Raw genomic sequence first — 26,923 nt, 5'->3', positions numbered from 1 at the left:
ACACCAACCCTTATACAGGGTAATATTTTCTAGAGAAGATAAATCATCCTTTTCATTAAGAAAGAGGAGTACATTTACATATATATGACCCAAAAAACCTCAAAGGTATGCACATCACCAATGCCAACAACAACATCCATCACAAAATTAACTAACAGGGACCAAAAATGGACATGAAAAGAACATCTATAAACTTTGTAGAACATGGATAAAATTAATGAAAAAGATAAAAACCCGGATAGTATGGAACATTAAAATCCTAGTTACAAACAAGAATAACCAGTTCAAACAAAAATATTTTATTCATAAGATGACAAAAAGGATAGAATTTTTTGACATATCAAAAGAAGTGAGCCAACTGAAGATCACTGTGGATATGAACATATCCCCTTCTCAATAATTGTAAGCCTCCTGGTTCTTCAAATAAAAAGTGGCCTTCCTCCACCCGTAGATATTTTTTGGACATATAGTCCGCATGTTGGTTACATTCCCTCAAAATATGCTAGAATAATAGATTATGAAAGAGACCCTTAAGAATTTAAATATGTTACATCTAGTGCTTGAGGGAAAGAACATTAAAATTCCCCTTCTCCATTATCCAGTCCATCACACACTTGGAATCTCGATAAATTTGACAGGAGATAATGTTCAATGATGTTTCAATATATAAAAGGGCCCAAACTACAGAAACCTCTGCCTTGGTATTAGACTCTGAACCAATATTCAACCAAATATGATAAGACCCATTTCTAGGGAGGAAACTGATGGCACCCCCTCCACATACACCTAAATGATATGCATCATCAAAGAAACCTACATTTATAGATAGAGGAATATGAGGGAAGCATAAGGAGTGACTATGAGGAGGATTCAAAGGCTTGACATACAGAGAAGAAACCCATAATATGAGGCAGGATGTCAGAGATCTCTGCTTTCAAAGATATGTTTATTTTGAACCTTCTAGACACCCCAAGCGATGAAGATAGGAAAGGATTTATAATTACCCATGTTTTTCTCACATAAGAAAAGGAAATGGTCAATATGATACATTGGAACAAGGTCCAAAATATTAAATAACGTGACGGTTGCATTCCAAAGTTCCATGGAAAAATCACACAGAAAAAATAAGTGATTGACATATTCAAAGTCCTTTGAATAGAGGATAAATATATTTGGCCTAGATAATCCTTTGCACAATAGAGGGTCCCATGTTTATATCTAATTCTCTAAATCCAACCATATGAATAATTTCATTTTTGGAGCAATAAGCCAGTCCCGGAACTTATTATACCACCAATTTACCATGGGAAGGGAAGAACATGCTGATATAGAATTATAGGCATGGCAAGAAGTTATTTTCCCAAATGAGGTGTTCCAAGCACAAGCAATTGAACCATCCTCCTATGATAAGATTAGACCATTGAGAATAAGATTCTTAATAAAATTGCCCCATTCATATGCAAGAAGACCATGTAGACCCAATTCAGAAGCACATTTCCACTTGATAATAAAAGACTGCAATGAGGAAGACAAGAAAGGATGACACAATATATAAACAACCCAGAATTTGAGATGAAATATGAGCTTTGGAAATAATTAGTAGAAGGGAGATCCCCTAATAGAAGGAGCTCCAGATGTTATTAACAAATGGGGTTTATGTTTTGCAGGTCAGGCATTGTGCTATTAAACAAAATCTATGGCCATTTTGACGACTTATGATGGGACTTACAGTTTAGTCTTTCCACTACTTGTAAGCATGGATAATTTGCCCTAGTAGTATACCTAAGAGCATATATATGCATACGTAGCAGCAGAACAAACAGAGTAAGTATATGAACCTTGAACCAAGCTAGCATCATGATCAGCCTCTGTTAAGGAAATATCTCCACGTGTTGTGGGGGTCTCACCACACCAAACGCATCTTAGAGACCCTTGTCATGACCAAGTTAGCCCTGTAACTTCACTGCCTTCTAACGTGTTTGGAGGTTGTTGTTAACACTAGATATTGGTTTCATTCATTGTTCACAGGTAGCAAACTTTCACTGCCATATTTTATTGAGAAATATCAGGAGCCCTGAAGGAGGAGGGTAGGGTCAAGCCTTGCCTCCATGTACTCGATCATCCTTTTCATATGGTTGATCTTTTGGGGTAGAAACATGGTTTCTACCTGCCTAGAACTGCATATGGGTTGTATCAATGGTGGAAATATTCAAAAAATCTTCATTTCCTCTATTTATCACTTTGTCATGTAGGAAAACAGAGTACAGGAATATGGGTTAGTCTGACTCGTAACTGTAAAGTTGCTGAGTCTCGTAACTCCTAAACACCAACCCTTTTATAGGGTAATATTTTCTAGAGAAGATAAATCATCCTTGTCATTAAGAAAGAGGAGTACATTTACATATATATGACCCAAAAAACCTCAAAGGTATGCACATCACCAATGCCAACAACAACATCCATCACAAAATTAACTAACAGGGACCAAAAATGGACATGAAAAGAACATCTGTAAACTTTGTAGAACATGGATAAAATTACTGAAAAAAGATAAAAACCCGGATAGTATGGAACATTAAAATCCTAGTTACAAACAAGAATAACCAGTTCAAACAAAAATATTTTATTCATAAGATGACAAAAAGGATAGAATTTTTTGACATATCAAAAGAAGTGAGCCAACTGAAGATCACTGGGGATATGAACATATCCCCTTCTCAATAATTGTAAGCCTCCTGGTTCTTCAAATAAAAAGTGGCCTTCCTCCACCCGTAGATATTTTTTGGACATATAGTCCGCATGTTGGTTACATTCCCTCAAAATATGCTAGAATAATAGATTATGAAAGAGACCCTTAAGAATTTAAATATGTTACATCTAGTGCTTGAGGGAAAGAACCTTAAAATTCCCCTTCTCCATTATCCAGTCCATCACACACTTGGAATCTCGATAAATCTGACAGGAGATAATGTTCAATGATGTTTCAATATATAAAAGGGCCCAAACTACAAAAACCTCTGCCTTGGTATTAGACTCTGAACCAATATTCAACCAAATATGATAAGACCCATTTCTAGGGAGGAAACTGATGGCACCCCCTCCACATACACCTAAATGATATGCATCATCAAAGGAACCTACATTTATAGATAGAGGACTATGAGGGAAGCAGAAGGAGTGACTACGAGGAGGATTCAAAGGCTTGACATATAGAGAAGAAACCCATAATATGAGGCAGGATGTCAGAGATCTCTGCTTTCAAAGATATGTTTATTCTGAACCTTCTAGACACCCCAAGTGATGAAGATAGGAAAGGATTTATAATTACCCATGTTTTTCTCACATAAGAAAAGGAAATGGTCAATATGATACATTGGAACAAGGTCCAAAATATTAAATAACGTGACGGTTGCAGTCCAAAGTTCCATGGAAAAATCACACAGAAAAAATAAGTGATTGACATATTCAAAGTCCTTTAAATGGAGGATACATATATTTGGCCTAGCCTAGATAATCCTTTGCACAATAGAGGGTCCCATGTTTATATCTAATTCTCTAAATCCAACCATATGAATAATTTCATTTTTGGAGCAATAAGCCAGTCCCGGAACTTATTATACCACCAATTTACCATGGGAAGAGAAGAACATGCTGATATAGAATTATAGGCATGGCAAGAAGTTATTTTCCCAAATGAGGTGTTCCAAGCACAAGCAATTGAACCATCCTCCTATGATAAGATTAGACCATTGAGAATAAGATTCTTAATAAAATTGTCCCATTCATATGCTAGAAGACCATGTAGACCCAATTCAGAAGCACATTTCCACCTGATAATAAAAGACTACAATGAGGAAGACAAGAAAGGATGACACAATATATAAACAGCCCAGAATTTGAGATGAAATATGAGCTTTGGAAATAATTAGTAGAAGGGAGATCCCCTAATAGAAGGAGCTCCAGATGTTATTAACAAACAGGGTTTATGTTTTGCAGGTCAGGCATTGTGCTATTGAACAAAATCTATGGCCATTTTGACGACTTATGATGGGACTTACAGTTCAGTCTTTCCACTACTTGTAAGCATGGATAATTTGCCCTAGTAGTATACCTAAGAGCATATATATGCATACGTAGCAGCAGAACAAATAGAGTAAGTATATGAACCTTGAACCAAGCTAGCATCATGATCAGCCTCTGTTAAGGAAATATCTCCACGTGTTGTGGGGGTCTCACCACACCAAACGCATCTTAGAGACCCTTGTCATGACCAGGTTAGCCCTGTAACTTCACTGCCTTCTAACATGTTTGGAGGTTGTTGTTACCACTAGATATTGGTTTCATTCATTGTTCACAGGTAGCAAACTTTCACTGCCATATTTTATTGAGAAATATCAGGAGCCCTGAAGGAGGAGGGTAGGGTCAAGCCTTGCCTCCATGTACTCGATCATCCTTTTCATATGGTTGACCTTTTGGGGTAGAAACATGGTTTCTACCTGCCTAGAACTGCATATGGGTTGTATCAATGGTGGAAATATTCAAAAAATCTTCATTTCCTCTGTTTATCACTTTGTCATGTAGGAAAACAGAGTACAGGAATATGGGTTAGTCTGACTCGTAACTGTAAAGTTGCTGAGTCTCAATTGTGATTATGTGATCTTGGAAGGTTTTGAGAGTATATAAACTCTTCTCAATGTATGTCCTTTCCTTGCAAGACTTGGAGAGGGGGATATAGAGTCTTCTTATTGGAATGCAGAGGTTGTTTGACTTTGTATAGTTGCTTATTATCTAATCATATGAAGAAAAAATAGAGTTACAAGAATACAAGTTTAAATGCCAGGCCTTCTTCTACTTATGTTTTGGAGAACACATATCACCTGATCGTTCTAAACAACAAAACACAATAGCCAAACTCATTCCTATACCTCTTTAATTTTTCTCCTTTCCAAATAGGCTGAATGATCCTAAATTCAGTGGCAAAGTACCAGCCTTCTCTTCATGCAATCTCAAAACAACTCTGAGGGCCAACCTACCTTCATTGGATGAACAGAAAGGTATTAGCACATCTATTTAGGGTGCATCTTTATGTGCATTTGTGGCTTCTTCAGCACAAGTGTACACCATAGAGATGATTCGGTTTTGTGCTTGTGCTGAGGTGAGAAATGGCATTTTATGAACAATGCTGCTCAGTGTTCCTTGAACAGAGTTTATATTGTTATAATCCTTGTGCAATTCAGTACTAGTTTGGAGAATTGATGGCTATTTCATATTTGTACAGGTCATGCTCGGAGGCTATTTTTCTTTGAAAAGAGTTGAATATCCATCTACAGATTTATTGTATCCATTTCCATTTGGAATCAATAAACCATTAAAAAGTTTTTTCACCGCCTTTGGAAGTAATAAATACCCTATTGATATTCATTTTTATCTCTAGTATATCAGCATTATTTATGGAGGAACAGAAAAAGGGACTGATGTAGTATGGTCGGATGTGTGCCAGCATTTGCTTAATTATAATTTATCATTTATATTCCCAGAATGACAGTCTGCAACTTGGTAAAACCCTGAAGTTGGACCAATGAACTAATTAGGCTGGTGAATTGGGGTCTCTGAATTATTTTTGTTGTCTTCGGAAGCAATTAGCAATCTATTTATTTCGATATTTATCTCTATTATATGAACATCGTATATAGAAAGACAGAAAAATAGGACCCGTCTAATATGTTTGTGGCAGTTTTCAGTTATAATTTAGTTTTCAGCATGGCACTACTGCTGTGTGCAATTCAGTACTAGTTTGGAGAATTGATGGCTTGGACTTTCCTTGATTGGATATGCTATGCCAATAGCAATTTGGCATGTTCTGTGATGATTAAGGCTAGATGTAAGAATTATTAATTAACATTATTTCATGCAAAAGCAAATCTTCCCACAATCGTATTTAGGGAGGGCTAACCAAATTCATTTGAGTGGTGAATTTCCTTTAAAGCAGTCAAGGTAGTGATTGTACCGTGATTCAAATAGTTGAAAGACATTTATTTATCATAAGATGTGAATGGAAATGCCTCAGAAATCACTGAAATAATACTAGTATTCATGCTATCATAAAGGTGAATCCAATTTACCTCATTGGCCGAGAAAATAATTGTTCTTCTGACAACTAAGTTGAGCCATCTTCACCCAAGCTTGTAAGGGCACAGTCTATGGATTCCTATCATAGCTAATTCTAGGTGCCCATGCAGTAGTTGCATGAATAGTTAAAGAATTCCTCTTCCTCTTTGATCTGCTCCCTATTGACAGTCCATGAAACAACGATGCTGATCATTTAATTTCTGCAAGGTGGAAGAAACAAAATACCAAACCCAGGTAGTGGAATTACTTCCTTGCCATTCTCCTTTTTTTCTTGGAGGCCTTTGAAAGATGACATGGTTCCTTTATTGAGACTACCGAATGCAGAAGAGGTAGACTCTTATTGACATCATTAACAACATGTGCTATCTATTTTCTAGACTGTAAGTTATCATAGACATTCTCCTGTCTCCCCTCTACCTCCTGGCCAAAAGGTTTTCTTGCTTCTCATAAAGACAAACACATATAACTAGATAGATAGATAGTTCGAACAGAAATTGCCTTAATGTATTTTGTAAAGTTTAAAGCGAGTTTTCCCATATCTATCTTCTCCATGAACATGTGGACAATCATTCATGCACTAGATTTTTAAAAGGAAACGTAGACAACAAACCTCTAACAAACCCACATGAAGTCAATGCTGAGGGACAATTTTGGGGCATGGAAAAGGTGCACTCACAGGGATTAAATCACAGTGAAGAGAGGCTCCTTCGCTGTCCCAAAAGAAGGTTCTTCATCACAGCAAGGAGGCTTCCATACGCTGTCAAAGGAAGCTCCAAAAGAGCCCTAGTTGCAGTTTTCTATTCACAGCTAAGACGCAATCAAAGGGAGCCTAAATGAACCCCTAATCCACAATAAGAAAGAGAATCAATACACAGTCCTAAAGGATGTGTTTTAGGTGTTGTTCAAGTAAAGAGACCTAGCACGTCTTAGTATTTCAGTGGCAACATGATGATGACAGCATTGTGATTGAAATTATTCCTGAGGACTGTTTATAAGGTTGGTAACCTACAGTCATATTATATTAATGAAATTTGTCCTAGACCAAAGTTCAAATGAGTACACTCAAATTGAGTCAAGTCCTTGTACGACTTATACTACTGCATTGACAGTATTTGTTGACTGAAGATCAGAGGCCAGACTTGCTGCTAGGCTAGACCACAGGACATAGCTAGCAGCAAAGGTATTGACTTGAAAGCGTGACAATGGTGGAGCTGCACCTCTAGGTCATGGATTGGTAACTGACAAAAAAAATAAATTCAGACCGCTTCAGTCCAATCCTAAAAAAAACTTATTGTAGGCAAACAAATTTGCAACTAATCAACCAATGTGAAATGAATTTTCAATGAAATTATCAAATGTACTACACAAATTGATGATATATATATATATATATATATATATATATATATATATATATATATATATATATATATATATATATATATATATAAAACAGAGCATTTATCAACCAAATTAAGACATCACGTCTGTAAAATGCCAGTCATTGCACAATTGTTCTCTGTTTAAAAAAGTGAGTACAATGAGGAGTACCTGTATTTTTCTTGAACTCTAGCTTCCAAAAGAGGATATTCTGAACTGCACTTGTAAATTTCAACAGTTGTTCTTCTGAAAATCAGACAAAATCGTGCACGGAAATAAGTTTAACAGTGCAGTTGTGGCGGGATCGATCCTGAGATCAGAACTGCTCTATTTATACTGAGTGATGATCTAATCAGATCAGATGATGGGGAGGGGTCAACGGTTACTTTATTATGAGCAACTTTATTCTTACTAACATTTACTCACAAAGTCGTGCATGTATTTGCTGAAAAAATAGTGCAGTAGATGCAGGTTGGTATTTGGAATGGAATTGTAAGTAAAATTTCCATTTTTTATTTTTTATTTTTTAATATCAAATAAGGAATTTAGAAATTACGAAAAGAAAAAAATTAGATATTTTTCTTTATTTCAAATAAGGAACTAGTTCAAATAAAGAATTTAGTGGTTATTAAAAAAGCTAAAAGTAGAGTTTTTTCTTTATTTCAAATAAGGAATTTAAGAATTTATTAATTACTCCCTATCTCTATTTTTCTAGCAATATATACTTGTCTTATATAAAACCTCAAGTAATAGGCTTGGTAACACCCCTGAAATAATATTTTCTCTCATTTATTAAATATTTTGTATTTCCACTTTTTAACTTGAGTCACAAAGAAATAATAAATCTAGTTAATATGTTAATATTGAGGACAAGTTTGACATGGCATATAGGTTAGTTGGGGCTTTTTGCACATTTAGGTGATGGGGAGCACTATTTGCCATCATTACAAACCAAAGTAATATAGATGTTGTATGGGTGTTAATGTGAGGATAATTTTGCCCCTGGACAAGGATGGGTATGTTTGGGGCCTTGGACATCATCTAAGGAGAAACACCATTATTATCCCAGGGCATACGAGTGGTTTTGGTTGGTTAAGTAATAGTACAGACTGTGCACATGGTACAAAACCACCTCCCAATGCCCCTAAGGTGAACGGTTGGCCTAGTGGTGCTCATCGCCAACATCAAAGTTTCTTGTTGGTGGCTAGTGTCCTACTTACTAATGTCTACTACCCAATATTGTGACATTTTGATATATCGATGTACCAACAACTAATACATTGCATTAGTGTTGGTTGACCTTGAGGTGTCCTTGATACAGTTAGCCCGAAATTTGACCTAGACTTGATGGACTATAGTCCCCAACCATGGAGTGAGAGTCCTTGAACCCCCTATCTAGATGAGCTAATGGATAATGTAGGATGATATGCTAGTATCGAGGACATTGAGCTTGACATGGCATGTAGGTTAGTTGGAGCTTTTTGCACATTTAGGTGATGGGGAGAACTATTTGCCATCATTATAAACAAAAGGAATATAGATGTTGTATGGGTATTAATGTGAGGATAATTTTACCCCTAGACAAGGATGGCTTTGTTTGGGGCCTTGGACATCATCTAAGGAGAAACACCATTATCATCCCAGGGCGTACGAGTGGTTTTGGTTGGTTTAGTAATAATACAGACTGTGCACATGGCACAAAACCACCTCCCAATGCCTCTAAGATGAATGGTTGGCCTAGTGGTGCTCATCGAAAACATTAAGGTTTCTTGTTGGTGGCTAGTGTCCTACTTACTATTGTCTACTACCCAATATTGCGACATTTTGATAGGTCGATGTACCAACAACTAACACATTGCATTAGTGTTGGTTGACCTTGACGTGTCCATGATACAATTAGCCTGAAATTTTACCTAGACTTGATGGACTACAGTCCCCAACCATGGAGTGAGAGTCCTTGATCCCTCTATGTTGATGAGCTAATGGATAATGTAGGATGATATGCTAATATCGAGGACAAGTTTGACATGGCATGTAGGTTAGTTGGGGCTTTTTGCACAATTAGGTGATGGGGAGCACTATTTGCCATCATTATAAACCATAGGTATATAGATGTTGTATGGGTGTTAATGTGAGGATAATTTTGCCCCACAAGGATGGCTTTGTTTGGGGCCTTGGACATCATCTAAGGAGAAACACCATTATCATCCCAGGGCATACGAGTGGTTTTGGTTGGTTAAGTAATAGTACAGACTATGCACATGGTACAAAACCACCTCCCAGTGCCCCTAAGGTGAACGGTTGGCCTAGTGGTGCTCATTGCCAACATCAAGGTTTCTTGTTGGTGGCTAGTGTCCTACTTACTAATGTCTACTACCCAATATTATGACATTTTGATAGGTCGATGTACCAACAACTAATACATTGCATTAGTGTTGGTTGACCTTGAGGTGTCCTTGATACAATTAGCCCGAAATTTGACCTAGACTTGATGGACTATATTCCCCAACTATGGAGTGAGAGTCCTTGATCCCTCTATCTTGATGAGCTAATGAATAATGTAGGATGATATGCTAATATCGAGGACAAGTTTGACATGGCAGGTAGGTTAGTTGGGGCTTTTTGCACAATTAGGTGATGGGGAGCACTATTTTCCATCATTATAAACCATAGGTATATAGATGTTGTATGGGTGTTAATATGAGGATAATTTTGCCCCATAAGGATGGCTTTGTTTGGGGCCTTGGACATCATCTAAGGAGAAACACCATTATCATCCCAAGGCATACAAGTGGTTTTGGTTGGTTTAGTAACCCAACACGACTTCCTAAGAATAGTAAATCCTCCTTAATACTGCTGCGTGGTGATCCAGGAAACAAGATCTGGGTTTTTATTGCTTATCGGAGGGAAAGCATTCCTCCACTCAAGGAGCTTTCCTCCTATCCACTTGTACAAACAATAGGCTTGAGTAAGATAATAGGATTAGAAGAAAATCATAGGAAAACATGTGAATAATACGAGAGGTTCAGATTCCAAGAATTTTTTGTAACTTTGTCATCTTCAAAGTTACAAACAACATGTTTGTTAATTGAAGTGATATATGATTTCAGCGCTTAGTTTAGCTTTCTTCTAAGGTTTTTAAGCTTCCTTGTGTTAACTTGGCCCATTGACCTAGGTTGTCAATATCCCTTGTATCATTTATGTTCACATATTTGTTTATGAGCAATTTTTTCTTACATCTTATCTTAACATTTGTTAATGATAGTTGTAGCACTCTTACATTAGTTAGATAGAATTTTTACTTTGAATTTAGTTCATTTCCATTACTATTTTTAGTTTTTTTGGTTCATTATGTGTTATTCATTAACCCTACCACAAATTGTTTTAATGCATTGGATATGTTCACTTTCCAATTTTCCAACTTCTCATTAGCATCATTGCCATCCAATACCACATTTAGCATATTCACCTTCACATTAGACTGTTTCTTGTAGAAAAATAAGGACGCCTGTAGCAGTTTGCAACCCGACTTCCAAGCTTGCCCAAATTCACACGAAACATAAGATAATCCGTGATTCAACGATTTGGGAAACTTTTGAACAGACAGATAATCAATGATCCGTGTGCTTTGATAATCCGTGATCCGTGTGCTTTGAGAAGCGGATGCACACATTATATCCAATATGGTCGGGGGTATCCTGTAGCATTAACAGGTGAGGCGCATCTGTCAACAACCCTTTCGGACAGCCAAGACAGTTTTATAAGCTCTGCATTTAATTCCATTTTTTTTGTGAGGCCGATCTTCCATAGTTTTTGCCTAAAACAGGTATGTGTTTAGGCTTTCTGTTTGTTTTATTAAAAAATATCTCTTTGAATAAATTATTATCATATCCTGTTGCCTGTTCAGATTGTTGGGGCTACCTTTAGATTATATCTTTTTGATTTTGCAGACTTTAAACAGATATCCAACCCATTTCCTTGTAAGCTCTACTAAGCATAGGATGATAAAACGTTGCATTTTCTTGGATCGGATTCTAGCTTAGTTATTTCCTCTGCTTTTGGGCATATGTAATGTTAAGTGCATGTTAATGGAATTTGATTACTTGTTTCTTTGTGTTAAGTACATTGATAAGCAGAAAAACCTTTATCGCTTCCAAAACATCTTCACCATGCAATTTCTGGCTAGAAATGTTAGGACGTCTTATTATTTTCAATGGCATATTACCACAAGTCTTCTTATTTTCAATAGAATATTACCACAAGAACGCTTGAGATGAGAGATACCCAGATTACGTCCAGAAAAGATACAAATTGGTGGTTCTTTCAGTGACCTATCCCTAGCCAGTTTCTGAACAGTAACTTTCACCTTTTTCTCAAGAAGACTAATTTGAGAGGCTTCCATCTTTATACGAAACCACCCTCTTTCTTTATCATGAATAGAAGATTTTGATATCTTTGGGCATGGACTATCTGTTGTAACAAGTCCCAACATAAGTCGTCAAAATGGTCATATATTTTGTTCAATAGCACAATGACTGACCTGCAAAACATAAACCCCATTTGTTAATAACATCTGGAGAATTAAAAAACACATTTTCCTTCACAATGAAGCAACATAGAAACCCTCAGAATTGAAAATATCCATTCTTACAAGTAGTGGAAAGACTGAACTGTAAGTCCCATCATAAATCGTCAAAATGGGCATAGATTCTGTTTAATAGGACAATGCCTGACCTACAAAACATAAACCCCGTTTGTTAATAACATCTGGAGCATTAAAAAACACATTTTCCTTCACAATGAAGCAACATATAAACCCTCAAAATTGAAAATATCCATGCTTACAAGTAGTGGAAAGACTGAACTGTAAGTCCCATCATAAGTCGTCAAAATGGCCATAGATTTTGTTCAAAAGCACAATGCCTGACTTGCAAAACATAAACCCCATTTGTTAATAACATCTGGAGCTCCTTCTATTAGGGGATCTCCCTTCTACTAATTATTTCCAAAGCTCATATTTCATCTCAAATTTTGGGTTGTTTATATATTGTGTCATCCTCTCTTGTCTTCCTCATTGCAGTCTTTTATTATCAGGTGGAAATGTGCTTCTGAATTGGGTCTACATGGTCTTCTAGCATATGAATGGGACAATTTTATTAAGAATCTTATTCTCAATGGTCTAATCTTATCATAGGAGGATGGTTCAATTGCTTGTGCTTGGAACACCTCATTTGGGAAAATAACTTCTTGCCATACCTATAATTCTATATCAGCATGTTCTTCCCTTCCCATGGTAAATTGGTGGTATAATAAGTTCTGGGACTGGCTTATTGCTCCAAAAATGAAATTATTCATATGGTTGGATTTAGAGAATTAGATATAAACATGGGACCCTCTATTGTGCAAAGGATTATCTAGGCTAGGCCAAATATATGTATCCTCTATTCAAAGGACTTTGAATATGTCAATCACTTATTTTTTCTGTGTGATCTTTCCATGGAACTTTGGACTGCAACGGTCACGTTATTTAATATTTTGGACCTTGTTCCAATGTATCATATTGACCATTTCCTTTTCTTATGTGAGAAAAACATGGGTAATTATAAATCCTTTCCTATCTTCATCGCTTGGGGTGTCTAGAAGGTTCAGAATAAACATATCTTTGAAAGCAGAGATCTCTGACATCCTGCCTCATATTATGGGTTTCTTCTCTATATGTCAAGCCTTTGAATCCTCCTCGTAGTCACTCCTTATGCTTCCCTCATATTCCTCTATCTATAAATGTAGGTTTCTTTGATGATGCATATCATTTAGGTGTATGTGGAGGGGGTGCCATCAGTTTCCTCCCTAGAAATGGGTCTTACCATATTTGGTTGTCTTACCATATTTGGTTAAATATTGGTTCAGAGTCTAATACCAAGGCAGAGGTTTCTGTAGTTTGGGCCCTTTTATATATTGAAACATCATTGAACATTATCTCCTGTCAGATTTATGGAGATTCCAAGTGTGTGATGGACTGGATAATGGAGAAGGGGAATTTTAAGGTTCTTTCACTCAAGCACTAGATGTAACATATTTAAATTCTTAAGCGTCTCTTTCATAATCTATTATTCTAGCATATTTTGAGGGAATGTAACCAACATGCGGACTATATGTCCAAAAAATATCTACGGGTGGAGGAAGGCCACTTTTTATTTGAAGAACCAGGAGGCTTACAATTATTGAGAAGGGGATATGTTCATATCCCTAGTGATCTTCAGTTGGCTCACTTCTTTTGATATGTCAAGAAATTCTATCCTTTTTGTCATCTTATGAATAAAATATTTTTGTTTGAACTCGTTATTCTTGTTTGTAACTAGGATTTTAATGTTCCATACTATCCGGGTTTTTATCTTTTTTAGTAATTTTATCCATGTTCTACAAAATTTATAGATGTTCTTTTCATGTCCATTTTTTATCCCTGTTAGTTAATTTTGTGATGGATGTTGTTGTTGGCATTGGTGATGTCCATACCTTTGAGGTTTTTTGGGTCATATATATGTAAATGTACTCCTCTTTCTTAATGAAAAGGATGATTTATCTTCTCTAGAAAATATTACCCTATAAAAGGGTTGGTGTTTAGGAGTTACGAGACTCAGCAACTTTACAGTTACGAGTCAGACTAACCCATATTCCTGTACTCTATTTTCCTACATGACAAAGTGATAAACAGAGGAAATGAAGATTTTTGAATATTTCCACCATTGATACAACCCATATGCAGTTTTAGGCAGGTAAAAACCATGTTTCTACCCCAAAAGATCAACCATATGAAAAGGATGATCGAGTACATGGAGGCAAGGCTTGACCCTACCCTCCTCCTTCAAGGCTCCTGATATTTCTCAACAAAATATGGCAGTGAAAGTTTGCTACCTGTGAACAATGAATGAAACCAATATCTAGGGGTAACAACAACCTCCAAACACGTTAGAAGGCAGTGAAGTTACAGGGCTAACCTGGTCATGACAAGGGTCTCTAAGATGCGTTTGGTGTGGTCAGACCCCCACAACACGTGGAGATATTTCCTTAACAGAGGCTGATCATGATGCTAGCTTGGTTCAAGGTTCATATACTTACTCTGTTTGTTCTGCTGCTACGTATGCATATATATGCTCTTAGGTATACTACTAGGGCAAATTATCCATGCTTACAAGTAGTGGAAAGACTAAACTGTAAGTCCCATCATAAGTAGTCAAAATGGCCATAGATTTTGTTCAATAGCACAATGCCTGACCTGCAAAACATAAACCCCGTTTGTTAATAACATCTGGAGCTCCTTCTATTAGGGGATCTCCCTTCTACTAATTATTTCCAAAGCTCATATTTCATCTCAAATTCTGGGCTGTTTATATATTGTGTCATCCTTTCTTGTCTTCCTCATTGCAGTCTTTTATTATCAGGTGGAAATGTGCTTCTGAATTGGGTCTACATGGTCTTCTAGCATATGAATGGGACAATTTTACTAAGAATCTTATTCTCATTGGTCTAATCTTATCATAGGAGGATGGTTCAATTGCTTGTGCTTGGAACACCTCATTTGAGAAAATAACTTCTTGCCATGCCTATAATTCTATATCAGCATGTTCTTCCCTTCCCATGGTAAATTGGTGGTATAATAAGTTCCGGGACTAGCTTATTGCTCCAAAAATGAAATTATTCATATGGTTGGATTTAGAGAATTAGATATAAACATGGGACCCTCTATTGTGCAAAGGATTATCTAGGCCAAATATATGTATCCTCTATTCAAAGGACTTTGAATATGTCAATCACTTATTTTTTCTGTGTGATTTTTCCATGGAACTTTGGATTGCAACCGTCACGTTATTTAATATTTTGGACCTTGTTCCAATGTATCATATTGACCATTTCCTTTTCTTATGTGAGAAAAACATGGGTAATTATAAATCCTTTCCTATCTTCATCGCTTGGGGTGTCTAGAAGGTTCAGAATAAACATATCTTTGAAAGCAGAGATCTCTGACATCCTGCCTCATATTATGGGTTTCTTCTCTGTATGTCAAGCCTTTGAATCCTCCTCGTAGTCACTCCTTATGCTTCCCTCATATTCCTCTATCTATAAATGTAGGTTTCTTTGATGATGCATATCATTTAGGTGTATGTGGAGGGGGTGCCATCAGTTTCCTCCCTAGAAATGGGTCTTATCATATTTGGTTGAATATTGGTTTAGAATCTAATACCAAGGCAGAGGTTTCTGTAGTTTGGGCCCTTTTATATATTGAAACATCATTGAACATTATCTCCTGTCAGATTTATGGAGATTCCAAGTGTGTGATGGATTGGATAATGGAGAAGGGGAATTTTAAGGTTCTTTCCCTCAAGCACTAGATGTAACATATTTAAATTCTTAAGGGTCTCTTTCATAATCTATTATTCTAGCATATTTTGAGGGAATGTAACCAACATGCAGACTATATGTCCAAAAAATATCTACGGGTGGAGGAAGGCCACCTTTTATTTGAAGAACCAGGAGGCTTACAATTATTGAGAATGGGATATGTTCATATCCCCAGAGATCTTCAATTGGCTCACTTCTTTTGATATGTCAAGAAATTCTATCCTTTTTGTCATCTTATGAATAAAATATTTTTGTTTGAACTCGTTATTCTTGTTTGTAACTAGGATTTTAATGTTCCATACTATCCGGGTTTTTATCTTTTTTAGTAATTTTATCCATGTTCTACAAAGTTTATAGATGTTCTTTTCATGTCCATTTTTGGTCCCTGTTAGTTAATTTTGTGATGGATGTTGTTGTTGGCATTGGTGATGTGCATACCTTTGAGGTTTTTTGGGTCATATATATGTAAATGTACTCCTCTTTCTTAATGAAAAGGATGATTTATCTTCTCTAGAAAATATTACCCTATAAAAGGGTTGGTGTTTAGGAGTTACGAGACTCAGCAATTTTTCAGTTACGAGTCAGACTAACCCATATTCCTGTACTCTGTTTTCCTACATGACAAAGTGATAAACAGAGGAAATGAAAATTTTTTGAATATTTCCACCATTGATACAACCCATATGCAGTTCTAGGCAGGTAGAAACCATGTTTCTACCCCAAAAGATCAACCATATGAAAAGGATGATCGAGTACATGGAGGCAAGGCTTGACCCTACCCTCCTCCTTCAGGGCTCCTGATATTTCTCAACAAAATATGGCAGTGAAAGTTTGCTACTTGTGAAAAATGAATGAAACCAATATCTAGTGGTAACAACAACCTCCAAACACGTTAGAAGGCAGTGAAGTTACAGGGCTAACCTGGTCATGACAAGGGTCTCTAAGATGTGTTTGGTGTGGTGAGACCCTCACAACACGTGGAGATATTTCCTTAACAGAGGCTGATCATGATGCTAGCTTGGTTCAAGGTTCATATACTTACTCTGTTTGTTCTGCTGCTACGTATGCATATATATGCTCTTAGGTATACTACTAGATATACTACTGGAACTAGAACTGCTAGTGCTGCTTCAAAAAAAATTAGTGAAATAGCAATAACATAGTAGTGAACTTGAGTGGACCCTCAGGGGGACTCTACACCAGCTAGGATCTGTCCACCTAACTATTTTCAACATCATGCAATGCCAAAAAAAAATTACAGTCTATTCAAGAGTGATTAAAATCTATATTTATCTTTTTCCATAGATCAGACACTAACACACAAGACAGAGTTCCGAGTCATCATTGTGCTCATACAAAATAAAAATTCAACCTTTCTTACACAAAGGCACAAAAAGAGTTGACAATCGCAGGCATAGTAGAAAACATATTCACATTTAGGATCAATTTTGACAAATGACGTCCATTTGCAGAGTTTTGCGTACCAGCACCTTTACACATTAAGCTTTGCTCTTAGTATCCTTCTCTACATACACGAAAAAGTTGTCTCCCATAGATTTTTCTCTCATGGCTATTTACTCTCACATTTCTAACTTGATCTGACATAATTCTCCATCTACTGTACCCACTCCCCATGAGAGAACTGTCTTACAAAAATATATCAAATTTAGCCAATTATCAAACCATAGGTCAATTGGGTGTAGCTCCAGTTGTTGAGAGGAAAGTAGTTATCCTCCTACATCTGGGTTCATATTCCATTTTGTGACATGCTTTCTCTCTTCATGAGCTAATTGCTGACAGTTGAGCTGGCCTTGAGCCCTGAAGAATCCAGTTTATCCTGGCTACCATTCTCAGAATGAGGGAAAGTACCCAGTGGGTTTCCTCCAGAAATTCATTATGTAGAGAAAAAAAAGGAATATCAAACTACAAATGGGACATCTGAATTCGCTATGTCCAAGTGCTTACTTTGCTGTAATGAATAGCCTTTTCTAACTATGTTTATTTTCTTTCCTAACTGTGCAGAGCACTATGTTACAATGTTAACTATGGCATTCTAGTATCTCCTATTTTTCATTTTCAAATACTATATCTAGCTGCTGCATTGTTGTATTCTTTGTATGCCAAATGCTTCATCGTTGCTTCAGAAATTCAGATGGCAGTTATGGATCAAGATTTGTAGATCAAATAGTGTGTATTCCTTAATCAAGGATTCAAGCCCTGCTATGACAAGGATTCCACAGATTCTGACTCATTTACAATAAGGACTGCTTCGGAAGTCTGTCGTAATTATGGGCTAATCCATACCATAATTCTAAGCCTCAATGTTTCAGCCGTTGTCTCACCTAAGTGACATCAATAGGACCGCAGGCATATAAATGTAAGCTATTAAGAAATCTAAAGTTTTCTATTGAGGCAAATTTCCAGAATAATATCAAGCCAAGTGAATAACTCTAATATTGATTTTCATGACTTGCTTCAGAATTTGCTCACAGCTGTAATGGCTTTGTCTTGGTCACTGAGACAATCTTCTATTACAAGTGAAAAGAGTGCTGAAATATGGGCATTTGTTTGGAATTCACTCTATGTGCCATTGTACCCAGTTAGTTTTATTGTTTTGTTTATCTGGTTTTACTTATAACACTTAAAAAGAGGATGAGAATGGAAACAGTAAAGGAGTAGAGAAACATCTTCCTCTGCGATAACAACAGCTATGGTGGAATGGTAAACGCTCCTCGCATATTCACACCTTGGAAACCTTATCTCGAAATGAAGCTAGTCCTCACTTGCATTAGAGAAAATCCATTTGAACCTTGTTGGGCCTTGAAAGAGAGATCAAATTTCTCCAAACACCTCGTAAACAAATATTCTTGTAAATTTTTTATATTTTTTTAATACAAAACAGCTGAAAGGTAAGATAGGCCCTATATAGTTGACTCAATAATAAAATTTAATTACGCCATAAGGCGTTCCCTCTCAGAGGAACTCCCCTCCATGCTGTGCTGTCTCGTTATGGGCCTTTAGATCGATTGTTAGACGATGGAATAAACTCCAGCCATTAGATCATCCTTCCATCCTTAAGACAGTTGTCACTCAGAGATCGCGGTTACAGCATCCTCGCCTTGGCCATGCGCATCAAGTCCCCTGAGCTTCTGCGCCTGCAAAACCTCACCATCTTTACTCTCAGTGACGATTCCGTTTTCTCAAGCGAAGGCCAAGAATTTTCGAACAATGTGAGGTACCATGTGGTTCCCAACATGAGGCTGCCTTTGGCAGATCTGGTGCAGCTTCCGGCGGGCACAAGACTGAAGACTCTCCTCCACGGGCAATCGCTGGTTGTGAGCGACAGCAAACCCTTCTCTGTCAATTATGTTGGTATAAAGATTGCGGATGTTTTCAGCAACAGATGGATAGTCGTGCATGAGATTCTTCAGCCGCTCATAAGCTCTGTGGATCCGATGGAGTGGGCTTCCAGCGACAGCAGCGAGATTCTTCGGTCCCTCTTGGTGAGCTCAGAGGATCAGATGGGGTTTTACAGAAACAGCAGCACTGGTGATCATCATGAGTAGTAGTAGGTCAACAAGGTCCTTAAGACAGTTGTCACTCAGAGATTGCGGTTACAGCATCCTCGCCTTGGCCATGCGCATCAAGTCCCCTGAGCTTCTGCGCCTGCAAAACCTCACCATCTTTACTCTCAGCGACGATTCCGTTTTCTCAAGCGAAGGCCAAGAATTTTCGAACAATGTGAGGTACCATGTGGTTCCCAACATGAGGCTGCCTTTGGCAGATCTGGTGCAGCTTCCGGCGGGCACAAGACTGAAGACTCTCCTCCACGGGCAATCGCTGGTTGTGAGCGACAGCAAACCCTTCTCTGTCAATTATGTGGGTATAAAGATTGCGGATGTTTTCAGCAACAGATGGATAGTCGTGCATGAGATTCTTCGGCCGCTCATAAGCTCTGTGGATCCGATGGAGTGGGCTTCCAGTGACAGCAGTGAGATTCTTCGGTCCCTCTTGATGAGCTCAGAGGATCAGATGGGGTTTTACAGAAACAGCAGCACTGGTGATCATCATGAGTAGTAGTAGGTCAACAAGGAGCTAAAGATTCTTTTATTTTAGTTGCTGTCTGTGTATTTGTGATGTATTTTGCCTTTGCAATTTGAGTACAGTGGTATCCATGAGAAATCATGTCCAGGAAGCAAGCAATTAAATGTCTATGAATGCAGCATGTTATGTTCCTCTATCAAGAAGCCACATTTTGCTTGAACTGTAACGGTCGATTTCTTATTTGCTAGGGATGGTTGATGTTTCCCACAAGACATACATGGCTGTACTAGCCATATGCTTTCTGCTGATATACAGGCTGGATTGGGACTAAACAAAACTATTTCTGAAAACATTCAGAATCTTGGATGTGAAGGCTGAATTTAGAGGCTGGGATTTGTGACAGATGACAAGAAACTTTCTTGAGAAGGCTGTGTGAATGCCCAACTCAGGTTGAGTAACCTTCAATAGAAGTATGACTGTTGCACTTGGTTAAAGAGCTACTTTTCCACTATCCATAACAAATATTCCATTCATGTCTTATTCTTAGGCTTAAAGTTCTTTTTATAACAAAATTTCACCTTTTGCGTTAATTAAATTGACTGCCTATTAACATAATTTGACTAATTTACTGATTATTTTTCTTTTAACTCCCACTTTTTTTGTTAATTAGTCTGACCAACAAAAGTAGACTGAGTTATTGATCAACTAATGTTGAAGCTGATTATCCTAGAGTGTTGTAACAGTCCCCTCTCCTTGAATTACTTTGCCCCAAAGCAATTGTAGTGTTGGGTGTTGTAGAATATCTGGGCATTCCCATGTCACCTTTTCTACTGGTAGATCTTTCATTGAAGGAGGAATTCTGTTAGCACCTACAGTGCCTACAGAAATAAAATAGGCATACTTAATCAACTGACCAATCACTACATAAATAGATTTCTTTCTTCTATCTCATTGCAATCCACAGGGCAGTTCTTGGAATACATTTGCAAATTCATTCAGTGGCTGTACATCTTTTTGCATTGTTGTTTCAAGAGTCTTAACCCTACCATGCCAACCCTTCATTGAAGTACATAGGAAAATCGGACATAGTTCAATTGTAGCAAGTGTTTGGACTTTATTTGCTGAAATCAGTCTGTTGCACTCAATTGCAGTCCTTCAACAATAGTCAGCTATTATTCTTAATTTTTACATATGACCTCCAGTTTCATGTGGACTTGGCCCAGAGTCTTCAACCATTGAATGCCTATGACCTCATCAACCCTGCTAGTGTCACAACATAAAAATTAGAGTTTAATTCATAGACGTGCAACTGCAATTCCATTCCCTTGATCATCACCCTGCACTCCATCATAGTATCATTGACGACCATTATTTGGAAGTTTTGTGATCAGACATCTTTTATGCTCATGGATGTCCTTCAGCTTTTCATCTATAAATTGAAAAGTATTATTAGAATCTTTGAGGCTGCCACATTTCTGTCCTTAGTTTCCATTTTATCCTCGTAAGTCTGGCATTGAGTAATTCCCTACATGACAACAAGGGAGGCAGTTTGTTTTGTGGTTCTTGGTCTTCTTTATCCATTGTGTGCTCCTGTGGCTGTTTGTTCGTCTTGGTTGCTATCAGTTGTTTCAGTATAAATATCTACAATCTCAGTCATATGAATCTTTCCAGAAGCCTTGCTTTTGTGTCCCTTGGACCAGGTTTCTTTCCAAGTGTAGCAAAGCCCCTTTGAACGCAGATCAAAGATTCTTAGGGTCCAAAAATCTAGCTTTTGATGGGCTAATATTCAAGACAAAAGAGAAGTTGGATTTTTCATTACCCTAAGAGTCTACTTTTGATGCTATGGGAAGTTTGGAAGCTGAACTAGTTGCAATTTGACTCATAACAACTTTTGAATAGGCGCCTCCAAGGTACTGGGCTTCAAAGCCTTGACATAACCCCTAATGGACTCCTTTAATCCATCGATATACATATCAACCACTCGTTGAGGGGAGATCCTTTGAACAAAAAAACTTGCTTTATGAAACTCTCTCAAGCACTCCTTTTATAGCATGTTGCTTCCAGTCCAACTCTGGTTTTGGTTGATAATATTGGAAATTCTGTTTCTGGTTTGTAATATTGGGATTCTGGTTCTGATAACCTTAGTTTCAACGGATTTTATTTCAGAATATTCCAATATGGAAGGAAATAGGAATAAACAAGAGATATTTCCCCACCCCTTTAGTTGCAATCAAAAGTTCATCACAAAACAAGTGGGGAAGAACAGGAGGGATTTCCCAATTTCAAAGAGGATCATAAGCATTGGAGTTAAAAGAAACGAGTCTTACAGACTAATGCAGAGATACCTCGTAGCCAATTTACACAGTTTTCTATCAGCAGGCTTTGTTATACTTTTCTGATGATGAATATGAGAAACAAAGAAAACCGTTGACAACGTGATTACTTGATTCTTTTACTTCTCTCTTTTGAGAATATATTGGCCCGGATTTTCTATAGATATGCAAGAAAATGTCCACATGAAATGGTTTGACTCCTCTATTCACTGGTTTTCTTCACTTTTTTCTCTTTTGTATTTGGCATGAAAATTTGAAGATTGTACGTGTCTGATTTGAAAACCCCTAAATTAGGCCATAAATCCTAAATAACTCCATTTGTTTTGAACAAGTTTAGAAACACAGCTTACGGAATTTTCTGTTTCGTGGACAATATTTCCCATTTTTTGTGATTATGGTTTCAATAATCCTTTCAGTATTGTATAAAAACAAATATTTCGGAAGTCATGTGGTTATGTATTTGTAAATGAAGTGAGCGTCGATCAGTAAATGCGTTTTCTGCTAATTACTACTATTTTTTATTTTATGTTGTGTTTTAGACCTAAGTCTCTCATGTTGAGCTCAAAGATAAAAAAGTTATGTAACAGAATGAGTGCGCACCATTTATATGACAGGTCGGAAGCGATGAGGGTGGCTGGAGTTCAATTCAGAGTTTTGTTTCTTTAGATAAAGATTCAGACGAAACTATTGCATTCCTCTTTGGTGATTTGGGAGTCTCTGTACCTTACAAAACTTTTCTCTGGACCCAGGAAGAGAGCAAGCGTACAGTCGAATGGCTAAAGCGCGACCTTGAAGAGCTTGGGGATAAACCTACATTTATTTCTCATATTGGTGACATCAGCTATGCCAGAGGCTATGCATGGCTATGGGATGCATTCTTTACTCAGATTGAGCCTCTTGCATCCAAGGTTCCTTATCATGTATGCATGGGAAATCATGAGTATGACTGGCCATTACAGCCGTGGAAGCCTGAATGGTCAACCAAAGTGTATGGAACTGACGGAGGTGGTGAATGTGGGGTCCCTTACAGCTTAAAGTTTCAGATGCCCGGTGATTCTTCTTTTCCAACTGGAAATGCTGCCCCATCAACAAAAAATCTCTACTATTCATTTGACTTGGGAGTTGTACATTTCTTGTATATGTCCACTGAAACTAATTTTTTACGAGGAAGTGATCAATATGCTTTCATAGAGCAAGACCTGAAAAAGGTTGATAGAAACAAGACGCCATTTGTAGTATTTCAAGGTCACCGTCCAATGTATACCACTGACAATGCAGTCAGTGAACGGCCCCTACGAGAAAAAATGATTGAACACTTGGAGCCTCTGCTTGTTAAGTATAGAGTCAACCTGGTCTTATGGGGCCATGTTCACAAGTATGAGAAGTTTTGTCCAATGAAAAACTTTTCATGTGGAAGCATGGACAGTGAAGCTGATCTTCCCATACATGTTGTAATTGGAATGGGTGGACAAGACTGGCAACCAATTTGGGAACCTAGGCCTGATCACCCAACAGATCCTATCTTTCCACAACCATGCCAACCCTTCATTGAAGTACATAGGAAAATGGGACATAGTTCAATTGTAGCAAGTGTTTGGACTTTACTTGCTGAAATCAGTCTGTTGCACTCAATTGCAGTCCTTCAACAATAGTCAGCTATTATCCTTAATTTTTACATATGACCTCCAGTTTCATGTGGACTTAGCCCAGAGTCTTCAACCATTGAATGCCTATGACCTCATCAACCCTGCTAGTGTCACAACATAAAAATTAGAGTTTAATTCATAGACGTGCAACTGCAATTCCATTCCCTTGATCATCACCCTGCACTCCATCATAGTATCATTGACGACCATTATTTGGAAGTTTTGTGATCAGACATCTTTTATGCTCATGGATGTCCTTCAGCTTTTCATCTATAAATTGAAAAGTATTATTAGAATCTTTGAGGCTGCCACATTTCTGTCCTTAGTTTCCATTTTATCCTCGTAAGTCTGGCATTGAGTAATTCCCTACATGACAACAAGGGAGGCAGTTTGTTTTGTGGTTCTTGGTCTTCTTTATCCATTGTGTGCTCCTGTGGCTGTTTGTTCGTCTTGGTTGCTATCAGTTGTTTCAGTATAAATATCTACAATCTCAGTCATATGAATCTTTCCAGAAGCCTTGCTTTTGTGTCCCTTGGACCAGGTTTCTTTCCAAGTGTAGCAAAGCCCCTTTGAACGCAGATCAAAGATTCTTAGGGTCCAAAAATCTAGCTTTTGATGGGCTAATATTCAAGACAAAAGAGAAGTTGGATTTTTCATTACCCGAAGAGTCTACTTTTGATGCTATGGGAAGTTTGGAAGCTGAACTAGTTGCAATTTGACTCATAACAACTTTTGAATAGGCGCCTCCAAGGTACTGGGCTTCAAAGCCTTGACATAACCCCTAATGGACTCCTTTAATCCATCGATATACATATCAACCACTCGTTGAGGGGAGATCCTTTGAACAAAAAAACTTGCTTTATGAAACTCTCTCAAGCACTCCTTTTATAGCATGTTGCTTCCAGTCCAACTCTGGTTTTGGTTGATAATATTGGAAATTCTGTTTCTGGTTTGTAATATTGGGATTCTGGTTCTGATAACCTTAGTTTCAACGGATTTTATTTCAGAATATTCCAATATGGAAAGAAATAGGAATAAACAAGAGATATTTCCCCACCCCTTTAGTTGCAATCAAAAGTTCATCACAAAACAAGTGGGGAAGAACAGGAGGGATTTCCCAATTTCAAAGAGGATCATAAGCATTGGAGTTAAAAGAAACGAGTCTTACAGACTAATGCAGAGATACCTCGTAGCCAATTTACACAGTTTTCTATCAGCAGGCTTTGTTATACTTTTCTGATGATGAATATGAGAAACAAAGAAAACCGCTGACAACGTGATTACTTGATTCTTTTACTTCTCTCTTTTGAGAATATATTGGCCCGGATTTTCTATAGATATGCAAGAAAAATGTCCACATGAAATGGTTTGACTCCTCTATTCACTGGTTTTCTTCACTTTTTTCTCTTTTGTATTTGGCATGAAAATTTGAAGATTGTACGTGTCTGATTTGAAAACCCCTAAATTAGGCCATAAATCCTAAATAACTCCATTTGTTTTGAACAAGTTTAGAAACACAGCTTACGGAATTTTCTGTTTCGTGGACAATATTTCCCATTTTTTGTGATTATGGTTTCAATAATCCTTTCAGTATTGTATAAAAACAAATATTTCGGAAGTCATGTGGTTATGTATTTGTAAATGAAGTGAGCGTCGATCAGTAAATGCGTTTTCTGCTAATTACTACTATTTTTTATTTTATGTTGTGTTTTAGACCTAAGTCTCTCATGTTGAGCTCAAAGATAAAAAAGTTATGTAACAGAATGTGTGCGCACAATTTATATGACAGGTCGGAAGCGATGAGGGTGGCTGGAGTTCAATTCAGAGTTTTGTTTCTTTAGATAAAGATTCAGACGAAACTATTGCATTCCTCTTTGGTGATTTGGGAGTCTCTGTACCTTACAAAACTTTTCTCTGGACCCAGGAAGAGAGCAAGCGTACAGTCAAATGGCTAAAGCGCGACCTTGAAGAGCTTGGGGATAAACCTACATTTATTTCTCATATTGGTGACATCAGCTATGCCAGAGGCTATGCATGGCTATGGGATGCATTCTTTACTCAGATTGAGCCTCTTGCATCCAAGGTTCCTTATCATGTATGCATGGGAAATCATGAGTATGACTGGCCATTACAGCCGTGGAAACCTGAATGGTCAACCAAAGTGTATGGAACTGACGGAGGTGGTGAATGTGGGGTCCCTTACAGCTTAAAGTTTCAGATGCCCGGTGATTCTTCTTTTCCAACTGGAAATGCTGCCCCATCAACAAAAAATCTCTACTATTCATTTGACTTGGGAGTTGTACATTTCTTGTATATGTCCACTGAAACTAATTTTTTACGAGGAAGTGATCAATATGCTTTCATAGAGCAAGACCTGAAAAAGGTTGATAGAAACAAGACGCCATTTGTAGTATTTCAAGGTCACCGTCCAATGTATACCACTGACAATGCAGTCAGTGAACGGCCCCTACGAGAAAAAATGATTGAACACTTGGAGCCTCTGCTTGTTAAGTATAGAGTCAACCTGGTCTTATGGGGCCATGTTCACAAGTATGAGAAGTTTTGTCCAATGAAAAACTTTTCATGTGGAAGCATGGACAGTGAAGCTGATCTTCCCATACATGTTGTAATTGGAATGGGAGGACAAGACTGGCAACTAATTTGGGAACCTAGGCCTGATCACCCAACAGATCCTATCTTTCCACAACCTGTTAGATCTCTTTACCGAAGCAACGAGCTTGGTTATACAAGACTATATGCAACTAGGAAAACATTGACACTTTCCTATATTGGGAACCATGACGGACAGGTCCATGATGTTTTAGAAATACGTTTGAAAGGTATTTAGAAATCTTCTAACTGGATTTAGTTTCGGAAGTCATGTGGTTATGTATTTGTAAATGAAGTGAGCGTCGATCAGTAAATGCGTTTTCTGCTAATTACTACTATTTTTTATTTTATGTTGTGTTTTAGACCTAAGTCTCTCATGTTGAG

General features: G+C 37.5%; 2 pseudogenes across 1 annotated transcript; both read left to right on the top strand.

The window, feature by feature from the left end:
• The first annotated feature begins 11,077 nt into the window (after positions 1-11,077).
• Positions 11,078-26,057, top strand: LOC149189390 (putative inactive purple acid phosphatase 2 pseudogene; annotated as a pseudogene). The gene is made up of 2 exons (XR_016255600.1): positions 11,078-11,335; positions 22,898-26,057. The product of XR_016255600.1 is annotated as a putative inactive purple acid phosphatase 2 pseudogene (transcript).
• Positions 24,300-26,852, top strand: LOC149189389 (putative inactive purple acid phosphatase 2 pseudogene; annotated as a pseudogene).
• The last annotated feature ends 71 nt before the right edge of the window (positions 26,853-26,923 follow it).

This window comes from Pinus tabuliformis, chromosome 3_1, assembly GCF_031772625.1.
Source record: "Pinus tabuliformis cultivar Carrire ecotype Pingquan chromosome 3_1, CPIR1, whole genome shotgun sequence".
Taxonomy (NCBI): Eukaryota; Viridiplantae; Streptophyta; class Pinopsida; order Pinales; family Pinaceae; genus Pinus; species Pinus tabuliformis.
Note: the sequence above shows the minus strand (reverse complement) of the source record. Positions and strands in the feature narration are given on the sequence as shown.